Here is a 12379-nt window from a genome sequence, read left to right on the forward strand (position 1 = left end):
ATCTGGCCTAGAGGAAAACAGAAGTGATTATGACCTGGAAAGAGATACAAAATACAACTAAATGTCTATTACTGGATCATATGAAAGTATCTTAAGAATTAAATAGTGCTAGAGGGAAAAATCTTTTTTTTTTTTCTTTTTCTAGTTATTAACATCAGTTAGACTAATTTTATTGTTTTCTGTATCTGATTCAGAGAATTGGTTTTAACTTTCCTCCACCCCTTGGCTGGGTGAATTCAATCAAAGTGGAAATTTGTTACAGGATGCTGTTGTTCTTAATTGTCGTTGAGTAGATTCCGACTCGTGGCGACCTCATGTGTGCGGAGTAGAACTGCTCTGTAGGGTTCTCAAGGTTGTGACCTTTTGAAAGCAGATTGCCAGGCCTATCTCCTGAGGCACCTCTGGGTGGGTTCCAACTGTTCACTTTTTGGCTAGTAGTTGAGCACATAACCACCTGCACCACTCAGCAACTCCTTGTTACAGCATACACACTCCAAATTTCACCTAGAAAACCATACGGCTCTTGCCCTCAAGTATGACATGCAGAGTCAGCATGGAAGGTGTGAGAACATAGGCTCTAGAGAGAGTCTGTCTGAGTTCAGGTCCTTGTGATCTTGGGAAAGTTGTTTAATAAAAATACCCATCTCATAAGATTATCATAACAGGAGTTAATACATATGAAATTCTGAGAAGACTGCCTGGGGTATACTAAGCACTCAAAAAATGTTGGCCATGATTATTATAAAAATGAATCTAAATAGGTTCTCATTGGTTCTTAATGACTGCAACTAAAAATAGCAGTTCTGTGGTCAAATAAGTTTGGGAATCAGGTCTAACACAACTCAATGCTTTTTAAAAAAAAAAATCATGTTACTTCTCAGAGCCTTTGCTCTGTGAATGTCCATTATGAATACTCAAGGAAGAATTTACTTTCTAACACTTGACCATAGAAAGATTTTTCATAATCAGTGCTGATCCCAAATGAAGGAACAGCAGAATTCCCAATGTCTAGCTCCCATACTTTGTACATGTTATCAGGAGAGAGCAGTCCCTGGAGAAGGACATCATGCTTGGTAAAGTAAAGGGTCAGCGAAAAAGAGGAAGGCTCTCAATGAGATGGACTGACACAGTGGCTGCAACAATGAGCTCAAGCATAGCAACAATTGTGAGGATGGCACAGGACTGGGCAGTTTTTTGTTCTGTTGTGTGTAGGGTCACTACAAGTCGGAACCAACTCGACAGCACCTAACAACAACAGCTCAAAAGGAAGCTGTGGCTACTAATCAAAAGGTCGACAGTTCAAGTCCTACAGCTGGTCCTTGGAAACCCTATGGGGCAGTTCTATTCTGTCCTATAGGGTCATTATGAGTTGGAATCGACTCAACGGCAACCCATAGCTCAGAAGGAAAAGGAATTGCTGAGTCATGGTGTCTGAACCACTAGGACAGTAATTTAAAGCATGGTAAGTGGTTATCATATAGACCTCTTACCCACTGCTGAGTCAATTCCAACTCATAGCAACCCTATAGGACAGAGCAGAACTGCCCCATAGGGTTTCCAAGGAGCAGCTGGTAGATTCAAGCCACCTACTGGTTGGCTTTTCTTGATGTATATATTCCAACAGAGGGACTAATATTTGTCAACAAGTAATGAATTAGTTATTCTGTTCTCAATCACTCTACTTATCCAGAGCGCTTGGTGCCTCTAAGGTTGCAGTAAGAAAAAAAAAAAAAATCACTGTAATGGAAATCAGCACCTGTGAATTTTAGAGCACCCTACGTCATTCACTTGATTGAGTCGTTAGTTACCAAAGTTACCCTATCTCTCTATGCTCAGTTTTCTCATCTCTGGGGGAAAAAACACTTTTCCTGTTGTCTCAGGGTTATTGTGAACATCAGGAATACTTGTGTACATAGGATTTGTTAAACTATGAGGACCTATACCTTTTTCAAACGATAATTTATTGAGTGATTACTATGGCCCGGGAAGTGCACTAGGTCTTACCTGCAATTCTTCATCTTAACCCTTGCAATGAGGTGGATATTATCATATCTATTTACATTCAGGGAGGCTAGGTACTGCTAATTTGCCCCAAAATCTCATAGCTAATAAATGACAGTGCAAAGAATCTATTTCAGCTTTGTCTGACTCCAAAGCGCCTACCTAGAACCACTGTGCTTTAAAAGATAATAATATTAAGACACATTTTAAGCTCAAAATTAGTATTGGGCATATATAATTCATCTTTCTACCAGGCTCTACAAATATCTTTTTGAAATTGGAAAAGTCCTTAACTTGGACAGCAGTCACCAGTTAAATGAATGAAGATGATGCATCGGATAAAAAATAGAATGGTCAACACAAGGCCCAGGCTCTTAATTAGATGATTATTTATGGACACTAGGTAGTTGATTAATTTCCCCTGTGACCCATGTGTATTTTCTATGATTATTATTATGATTAGCATATGTTTGAGGACACCAATTGGGGAAAGTCCAGCCACCTGTAGTAATTGATTACTACCCCCCGATGTTCCTGGATGGTACATTGACCTACACAGCAAACAGCCTCAAGAACTGAGGGAGAGCAAGCCCCGTTAGAGAGGGAAAATCTATATTAACGCTATGCTATAAAACACTTTTTGTTAGTTACATATATTCCTTTACTTTCATTTCCCAAGAATAGCTCAGCTGTCAAAGCATTTCCCAGATTTCTGTAGATTCGACAAATACTGTGCGATCGAATTACTGCTCTGAGAGGAGCTACAATTAAAACACGTTAATCATTGTAACAAAAGATCCTTATTGAGGCTGACAAAGATGGTGAAATCTGATGAATAATTAGTCTGGTTCATCTTTTAAAAGTGAATTAAACTGCTAACAAGTTAAATCACTGTGATTTTCAAAATAAGCCTCCAGGGTGAGCAGAGATCAGGGTATTATTGTTATCACTTTAAAAGATATTTTCTTCCTTTCTTCTCTGGGGTTGCACTGGAGGCCCTGTGGTTAGAAGAGTAGGACCCTGAGAGCCCGCTGAGGAGAATATGGCTGGTCAAGGTGTGGAGGCACGTTCTCCACTTTTTTCCCCCAATGATTTCTGCATATATCTCTGAGAGTTGTACAGTGGCTGGAAGAGGAATCACGTATGACCTTTCATTCTGATCCAGAGTCAATATGCCACTTACTTGACAGTCATTCTCCATGACTTCAGTTGGATCCATCGTGATGTTCTCATGTCTTCTCCACTGTAAGTCAACCAACCGGGACAACGGGGCCACTCTGTGTAATTTCCCCTTATTGTCACCTTTCTCTCCAGCCAGATAGCTTAGTCTTCCAGGTGTCACCTCTTCTCTTTGCATTTCAATTTACTGGGGAAGATTTGCCATGCTCTGAAATAAACTGAGATGCTTATCAGTTCAGATGCAAATATGAACTGATAAATCATGGAAAATGGTTTATTTGAGCTTTAAAGTCTTTAGCTGAGCTCCTACACCTTTAGGGAGTTGTGGTGGACACTGAGGTGCACTGTCCAGATTCTTCTTCAGGAATGGAGGACTTATTCCAACTGTTGAGAGTGGTACTGGAAGACGGTCCTCAGGTGTCAACTCCCTGTGGGGACTGCCTAGCATGAAGAAAAATTACCCATTCAAGGTCATATTTCCTTCCAAGGGTATCTGGTCTCCAATTACTGATCGATGCAGGGTGTAAAGATCAGCCCAACTTGGGACAACTCTGCAGGGCCATCCTGGTGCCAGAGCTCTCTGTGGGGCTGGCTGAGACGTTTTTTTGGGATGGCTTGACAGCTCAACTTCTCCCACTACCAAATCCTAATGTCTTCTCCTTCTATCCATTAGGTTTGATCACAAGAGTCCTTTCTAATAATAAATGTCCTGAATGCTAGTCTCCATCCAGAATCTGCTTCCCAGGAGTCCCAACCTATGACAGGAGAGGTCCCACTTCTGAGGTGCAGATCTTTGGTAACTATTGGTACCATGAAAACAGGTAGGAAAAATGAATCAGCGAGGCTCCCAATTCAGCTGGTAGGAAAACTCTCTACTGCTGTCTCTGGCTGCCTATCGCTCCCATACCGAGTGTGTTCCTGTCAGCAGCTGCCACAGGAGATACCAAGAATCATAAAAAAGAGAGTTGTGGTCACTGGCAAAAGGCTTATAGCCTTTAAAAGTGTTCTTTGTATAGTCCCTATCTTCTATCCCTGGCACATTCAAAGTCAGAGGGACCTTAAGCAAGTGAATGAATTTGGGCTTAGCTACTTAACTTTTCAGAGGTTCTGTTTCCCACCTTCAAAGTGGGAAAGTACAATTGGCCTCACACGGTTGTTGCGTGTTAAGTGATATGATACCTGCCAATTGCCTAACCCCAAGCCCAGCCTTTGGTAGGTACTTAAAAATAAAACAGTTGCCACCAAGTCAACTCTGACTTACGGCGACCCCTTGTGTGTCAGAGTACAACTATGTTCCATAGGGTTTTCGACAGCTCATTTATTGGAAGTGATTGCCAGAACTTTCACTTCCAAAACAAACCAAACCCAGTGTCGTCGAGTCGATTCCGACTCATAGCGACCCTATAGGACTAGAACTGTCCCATAGAGTTTCCAAGGAGCGCCTAGCGGATTTGAACTGCCAACCCTTTGGTTAGCAGCACATAGCACTTAACCACTACGCCACCAGGGTTTCCAGCCTTTCACTTAGGAAGGGTTTATTCTTCTTCTACATCCCCTGTCTTCCTTGTCAAGTTTTCCGGATTCCAGGAAAATCAGTGCTTTTCCTTTCAGGCCTGCCCCCAAGAGGCATTGGGTGTTCCTGAGGATGCTTAGCCACCCATCTTCACAGCAGTCCTTCTCTAGATGATTGATCTAATCAGTTAGATGTTCGTACTTTTTAGTTCCACTGGTCCTAGGGGCACCTCACTCTAATCCCCTAGGGACTGCTGGCCCTTCCCATTCAGAAAAGACAGAGGACAACCAGCCAGTGTTGAAATGTGATTATTGCCCATTTAAATCTGGGCTCTGTTCTTGATTTCACGCGTGGCAGTCACTTCTCCCCACTGAGCTGTAAATTCTGTGAGGACAGTTAGCATATCCTGTCCAGTAACCAACAGGATCTAGCCCGAGGGAGCATTTTTTGTTTGTTTGTTTTTTGCCAAATTACTTGGGGTCTTGACAAAGGAACTGTAAAGAGAATAAGCAATACCCTTAATATTTAATATTTTTTGGGATCTCCCCAATCAGTCCACGGCAATTACCAAGCCACATTAAATACCCTTTAACCTCCTGGGGGTGCTCCTGCTTGAGTAATTGTGAGAGATGGCCAAATTTACGATGTCCTTGCCATGAGTCAGATCTCTTAGGCTTGAACCTAAAAAAATCTTCATAAAATTGCAAAGTATCAAGGGAAAGTTTTGGCAGCAGACTAAAATTGGACCTCAGAGAAATGGAAAGTAGAATTGAGATCATTTGGCCCAGGATAAAGGAAGTTCTGTTAACTGCCTTCCAAGGCAAAAGGTCAATTTTGAGGAAGCTGAGCAAGCTTTTCTTTGACTTAACATAGGAACAAGCAAGGTTGAGACAGGACAGACTGGGCTAGAATTACTAATCTCCTTGTATGTGTGTTTGTTTTATTTTTTATTTTCAGGATTGCTTTTTCAATATTATTTTGCTTTATAGTGATGTAACATACATATAAGGAGCCCTGGTGATGCAATGGTTAAGCGCTCAGCTGCTAACCAAAAGTTTGGCGTTTCAAACCCACCCAGCCTCTCCTCCAGATTAAGACCTGGCGATCTGCTCCTATAAAGATGACAGCCTAGAAAACCCTCTAGGGAAGTTCTACTCTGTCACATGGGGTCGCTACGAGTTGAAAATTGACTTGACAGCAACTAACAACAGACATACGTGGTTTCAAAGTCAAATCTCCACCCATGAACACACCTAGATCCAATTCTCTGTATCCCATCCCTCACGCCTCAGGAACTTGCTCTACCAATTGCCGGCTCCCCTCTTTTTCTGTATCTTTAACTTCTCCCTCTCCACGGGTCCTTTTAATTCAGCATATAAACATGTTTGTAAAACAAAAACTCTCCCCTTACCATCTTGTTGTTGTGTGCTGTTGAGTGGATTCCAACTCACATTGTGTGCTGTTGAGTGGATTCCACCTCATAGTTAACACTATACGACAGAGCAGAACTGCCCCATAGGGTTTTCTAGGCTGTCATCTTTACAGGAGCAGATTGCCAGGTCTTTCTCCTGCAGAGCTGCTGGGTGGGTTTGAATTGCTGACCTTTCAGTTAGCAGCTAAATGCTTAACTCACCGTTACCCTCCTTTAGCCACCCTCTTCTCTAATTCTTTTCTTAGGCAATTTTTGCAAGGTCTGTCTCCATGACTTTATTTCCCCTTCGCTTGTCAACCCCTGAAGTCTGGCCTACACCTGCGAGACATATTTTTCAGTTTTTATCTTCTGTGACCTCTGTATGCTCTCTGACATTCATCTGTTCTCATTCCGCCCAGTCTCTCTCACGCTCCTTCATTCTGTCCGCTCTGAACTCATTCATCTTCTCAATTTCCACTACTCATATGCTAATAACTTCCTATTTACTTATATCCCACCTTATTTGAAAGTGAACTTACAATGCCTTCTAAAATATATATTGAAAAAAAATTAGAAAATCTTACTGGGTGGTGGGTAGACAACAAGTACGAGGTAAACGTACAAGTAAGATCAGAACACAAAATTCAGCTCTAAGATTTCTTAGAACCAGTTAACCTATTGTCATCAAATTGATTTGATTCATGGTGACTCCATGATTAGAACTGTGCTCCCTATGGTTTTCAGTGGCTGATTTTTCGGAAGCGGATCACCAGGCCTTTCTTCTGGGGTGTCTCTGGGTGGGCATGAACCACCAACCTTTTGGTTAGCAGCTGAGCACATTAACCATTTGCCCCAGGAACTCCAAATTTTTCTTATGGTCAGTGCCAAAAGGAAAACAGAATAATTTATGTTTTGCTGTGTTCCTGAAATAAAAACAATCTGTTCATTCAATAGAAACACAGAATTCATGGTTATGACACAAACATGTTGCCCCACGGGTCCGCATAAAGAGGACACCACACTATGTAATGTAGTGTTCTCAATGTATATCAGGATAGTGAATACAGCAGTGTTTTTCTACAGGTTGTTTCTTATAAAGCCCCTCAATATTGTTGGGTGAAAATTTTTAAAAAGTAAACATATGAAGGCCAAAACAATGCAGTCCAGGTACTCTGGTCTCTGACAACCAAGCCCGCAGTTTTCATACTTCCTTAATAGCAAATTACCAAAAAAAACCCCAGTGCCATTGAGTTGATACCGACTCATAGCAACCCTATAGGACAGAGTAGAACCACCCCATAGAGTTTCCAAGGAGCACCTGGCAGATTGGAACTGCCGACCCTTTGGTTCGCAGCCTTAGCACTTAACCACTACACCACCAACTTTGTTAAAAATGAAATCACATAGGAGATCCCAACGCCTGAAGCAAATTAAGGTGGAACAGTTCCTGTTGAAAGAAACGGCAGTCCATTCCTTATACCTCCTGCTTACTTACCAGCTAGCCTCATCATAACTTAGATTCAAGGGTAAATTCAGAGAAATCAATTATTGGAGATCTGAGTCGCCTTTAGGCAATCTATAATTATTTCCCTAAACTGAACTTTGGATCAATATTAACCAAGGACATGGGGAAAAGTTCTTTGTCAATACATTAAGCAAATTAGCACGAGCATTTTGGAATATAATTTAGCAATATCTATGAACACCAAATAATAAGTAATAAGTAGTAGGGAGGTCAAGGAGCCCTGGTGGCATGATGGTTAAGCACTCGCTACTAACCTAAAGTTTGGCAGTTCAAACCCACCCAGTGGCTTTGCAGGAGAAAGACCTGGCGATCTGCTTCCGTAAAGATTACAGCCAAGAAATCCCTCTGGGGCAGTGCTGCTCTGTCACTTGGGGTCACTATGAATCAGAATTGACTTGAAGGCACCCAACAACAGTAGGGAGTTCAAGGTTATACTCCCAGTCAAGTACAAGCATTCTAAGTTGCCATTTAAGTATAGAGCTGTGTAATAAAAGTGTCATAGCCTCCTAGAGCTGCCACAACAACATATCACCAAGCTTGAAAGAACAGGAATTTATTTCCTCACAGCTCTGGAGGCTAGAAGTCCGAATTCAGGGCATTGGCAGGGCTGTGCTGTGTCAGCTCTAGGGTAAGAGCCTTCCTTGTTTCTTTTTGCTTCTGTGGCCCTGGCATTTCTTGGCTTTTAGAAAGAGCCTCATATGTTGTCTTCCCATTTATGTGACTCTGTTTCTGTGTCTGTCCTCTTTTATAAGAAGGCACTTGGAAAGGATTAGGACCCACTCCCACTGGTATGACTAAGTTGAATTTAATTGCTAACATCTGCAAAGAAAGACTCTTTCTCCTCAAACAAGGTCACGTTCATGGGTCTAGGGGTTAGGACTTCATTACATCTTTTGGGGAGACACAATTTAATTTGTAACAATAATGGCCGTCCAAGTTGGAGATAGGATTGAGATCCTTATACACAGTAGTTCTCAAACTTAAGCGAGCATCAGAGTCACCTAGAGGCTTGATAAAACAGATTGCTGGGCCCCACCTCCAGAGTTTTGGATTCAGTAGGTCTCAGAAGAGGCCTGAGAACTGCATTTCTCACAAATTCCCAGGTGATGGTGATACTGCAAAGCCTAGGGACCACACACTTTGGGAATCACTGCTCCTAAGAAACTTAATGAACCCGAAGGTGGTTGTCTAACTAAGAAGCTACCCCACCTCTCTAGAGGGAGCATCCGGTGGCAGGTGGATACTTCTCCTCCAAACATAACCTTAGAGTACAACTTAACTCAGGGATATTTACCAATAGAGAGATTTTAAAGAGCTGTAATTAAAAAAAAAAAAAGTAGCAATAAATGTTGTAGTGAGAAAAATCCTAAAACACAGCTGTCAAACATCCATCCTGATCTTAAAAAAGTAATATTGGTAAAGAACCCTAGATGTCTAACTGACTGGTACAACTTCCTGATAAGCAAACAATCAAAACAAAATACCCCCGACCTAGAATCTTGTCTACTTTTCTTTAATTCTGAGTGAGATTTCATGTCTTATTTCTTTTTCTGTGAACTACCTTTGCACAAATATCCATTTTAATAGGGTTGTTTATCATTTTCTTGTCGATTTAATATAACTCTGCGTATGTCATGTGTGCTGGAAATATTTTTCAGATTTGCCTTAACTTTGTAATAGCCTTTGATATACACGTTTTGACATGTGGTACATTCAAGCAAACATACCAATCTTTTTATTATTTTTTTAAAATTTACTGTGCTTTAGGTGAAAGTTTACAGCGCAAATTAGCTTCTCATTCAATAATTTATACACATATTGTTTTGTGACATTAGGTGCAATCCTTGCAATGTGTCAGCACTCTCCCCCTTTCCACCCTGAGTTCCCCATGTCCATTTGTCCGGTTTTCCTGTCCCTTCCCACCTTCTCATCTTTGCTTTTGGGCAGATGTTGCCCATTTTGTCTCATATACTTGATTGAACTAAGAAACACATTCCTCACCTGTGTTATTGTTTGTTTTACAGCCCTGTCTGATCTTTGGCAGGAGCCTTAGTGGCACAGTGGTTAAGAACTCTGCTGCTAACCAAAAGGTCAGCAGTTTGAATCCACCAGTTGCTCCTTGGAAACCCTGTGGGGCAGTTCTACTCTATCCTATAGGGTAGCTGTGATTCGGAATCAACTCGACAGCAACTGGTTAGGTTTATCCTTGGATGAAAGGTGGACTTCAGGAGTGGCTTCTGTTCTGAGTTAGCAGGGTATCTGGGTACCATAGTCTCAGGGGTTCCTCAAGCCTCTGCCAGACCATTTACTCTGGTCTTTTTTTTTTTTTTTTTTTTAGTTTTTTTTGTGAATTTGAATTTTCTTCTACATTTTTCTCCCGCTCTGTCCAGGACGCTCTATTGTGATCCCTATTAGGGCAGTTGGTGGTGGTAGCTGGGCACCATCTAGTTCTTCTGGGCTCAGGCCGGTGGAGGCTGTGATTCATGTGGTCCATTAGTGGTTTGGACTAATATTTTCCTTGTGTCTTCGATTTTTTCATTCTCCTTTGCTCCAGGTGGAGTGGGACCAATAGATTTAACTTAGATGGTTGCTCATAAGCTTTTAAGATCCCGGATACTACTCACCAAAATAGGATGTAAAAAGTTTTCTTTATGAACGACGTTGTGCTGATTGACCTGGATACCCCTGGAGACCATGGTCCCCAGCCCTCAGCTTCAGTAGCTCGCTTGGTCCCTCGAGATATTTGGATGTGTCTAGGAAGCTTCTATGACATTGCCTGGTCAAGTTATGCTGACTTCCCCCATATTGTGTGTTGTCTATCCCTTCCCCAAGTTAACACTTGTCTACTATTTAGTTTTGGAGCCCTGTTGGCACAGTGGTTAAGGATTTGGCTGCTAAGCAGAAGGTCGGCAGTTCGAATCCACCAGCCGTTCTTTGGAAACCCTATGGGGGGCAGTTCTACTCTGTCCTATAGGGTCACTATGAGTCGGAATCCACTTTTGGTACTATCTGGCTAGTGATTTCCCCTCCTCACCTCACCCTGTCCTTAATCCATTGCCATCATGTCAATTCTGACTCAATTTTTTTTCCCTGTGTGTAAACCTTTTCTTGAGTTTTTATAATAGGGATCTTATCCAGGCTTTGTCCTTTTGTGATTGACTTACTTCACTCAGCATAATCCCTTCCAGATTCATCTATGTTGTGAGATGTTTCGAGGATTCAACATTGTTCTTTATTGTTGCAGACTATTCCATTGTGTGTGTGTACCATAATTGGTTTATTCTTTCATCTGTTGATGCGTTCAATCTTTTCCTTAATACCTTTTGGTTTTATGTTTTGAAGCTTAGAAAGGGATTTCCCACTTTGAGAGTATATTTTTAAAATTCCTCTGTGTTTCCCTCTATCACCTTTTATGGATTCATGTTTTTCTATTTAAATTTTTGATTTATCCAAAATTCATTTTGATATACAGTGGGTTCCAGCTTTATTCTTTTTCCCCTAATTATTAGCCAAGTATCCTTAAACCATTTATTAAATTATCTACCTAATATAAAGCTGCCTTTTTAAAAGAAGGAAACCCCAGTGATGTAAAGGTCAGCAGTTTGAATCCACCAGGTGCTTCTTGAAAACCCTATGGGGTCATTCTACTCCATCCTATAGGGCCACTATGAGTCGGAATCAACCGAATGACCAGTGTTTCCCATACTTCTCTGATGATAAGAGTCCCCTAAAGCACTTATTTAAATACAAATTCCCAGGCCTTCCCCTACCCCCCACCCAGACTGTAACTAACTAGCTCCATGGAGAGGGCCAGGAGTTTATATTTTTAACAAGTGCCTCAGGTGATTCTTATCATCTGGGAAATTTGAAAAATACTAGATACATTCTTCTCTGGGTCTAAATAGACAGGACCATGTCACCAGAGACTGGATTCTGACGTTTCTTGAGAAATTCTGGAGTAAAGGAGTAAATCTAAACCTATGTTTCTGACCTCACCTCCTAATAATTCTCCCTAGACCCCCTCTCTGCTTTATTTTTCTGCCTTGACTCTATCATCACCTGACATACTATTTGTTTCTTTATCAATACAGATAGGAATTTTTTTGTTGCTGTTTTTTTGTTCACTGCTATATCAACATTAGGACATAAATAGATGCAAATAACTAGTTGTTGAATGAATTAGTACTTCTCCAGTTCAGAGGTCTCTCCTGTGATTCTAACTCTATTATCTCTTCAAAGACCCTGACTCCATTTTCCACTGTCTAATAGGTACTTCAAGGAGCCCTGGTGGCAGGGTGGTTAAGTGCTTGTCTGCTAACCAGAAGGTCAGCAGTTCGAACTATGGGTTGGAATCGACAGCAATGGGTTAGGAGACACTTCCATTTAACAGCTTCATGGGGTGCTCGCTTTGGCAGCACAAATACTAAAATTGGAACGATACGGAGAAGATTAGCATGGCCCCTGCACAAGGATGACATGCAAATTTGTGAAATGTTCCATATTTTTATTAGATAGCAAACAAGGGTTATTTTAAGTTAAAGAAAGGACAATACACAATACAGAGGAAGTCAGCACAACTGGACTAAACCAAAAGCTAAGAAGTTTCCTGAATACCACGAAACACTTGGAGGGACAGAGTAGCAGGGGCAGGGCTCTGGGGACCATGGTTTCAGGGACATCTAGGTCAAGTGGCATAACAAAGTGTATTAAGAAAACATTCTGCATCCCACTTTAGTGAGCGGCATCTGCG

At 41.4% G+C, this 12379-nt stretch overlaps 1 non-coding gene across 1 annotated transcript; it reads left to right on the plus strand.

The window, feature by feature from the left end:
- The first annotated feature begins 12028 nt into the window (after positions 1–12028).
- Positions 12029–12135, plus strand: LOC126068212 (U6 spliceosomal RNA). The gene has a single exon (XR_007515580.1). It is a non-coding gene; the product is annotated as a U6 spliceosomal RNA (small nuclear RNA).
- Positions 12136–12379: the final 244 nt, after the last annotated feature.

The sequence above is a fragment of the Elephas maximus genome, chromosome 26 (genome assembly GCF_024166365.1).
Source record: "Elephas maximus indicus isolate mEleMax1 chromosome 26, mEleMax1 primary haplotype, whole genome shotgun sequence".
Taxonomy (NCBI): Eukaryota; Metazoa; Chordata; class Mammalia; order Proboscidea; family Elephantidae; genus Elephas; species Elephas maximus.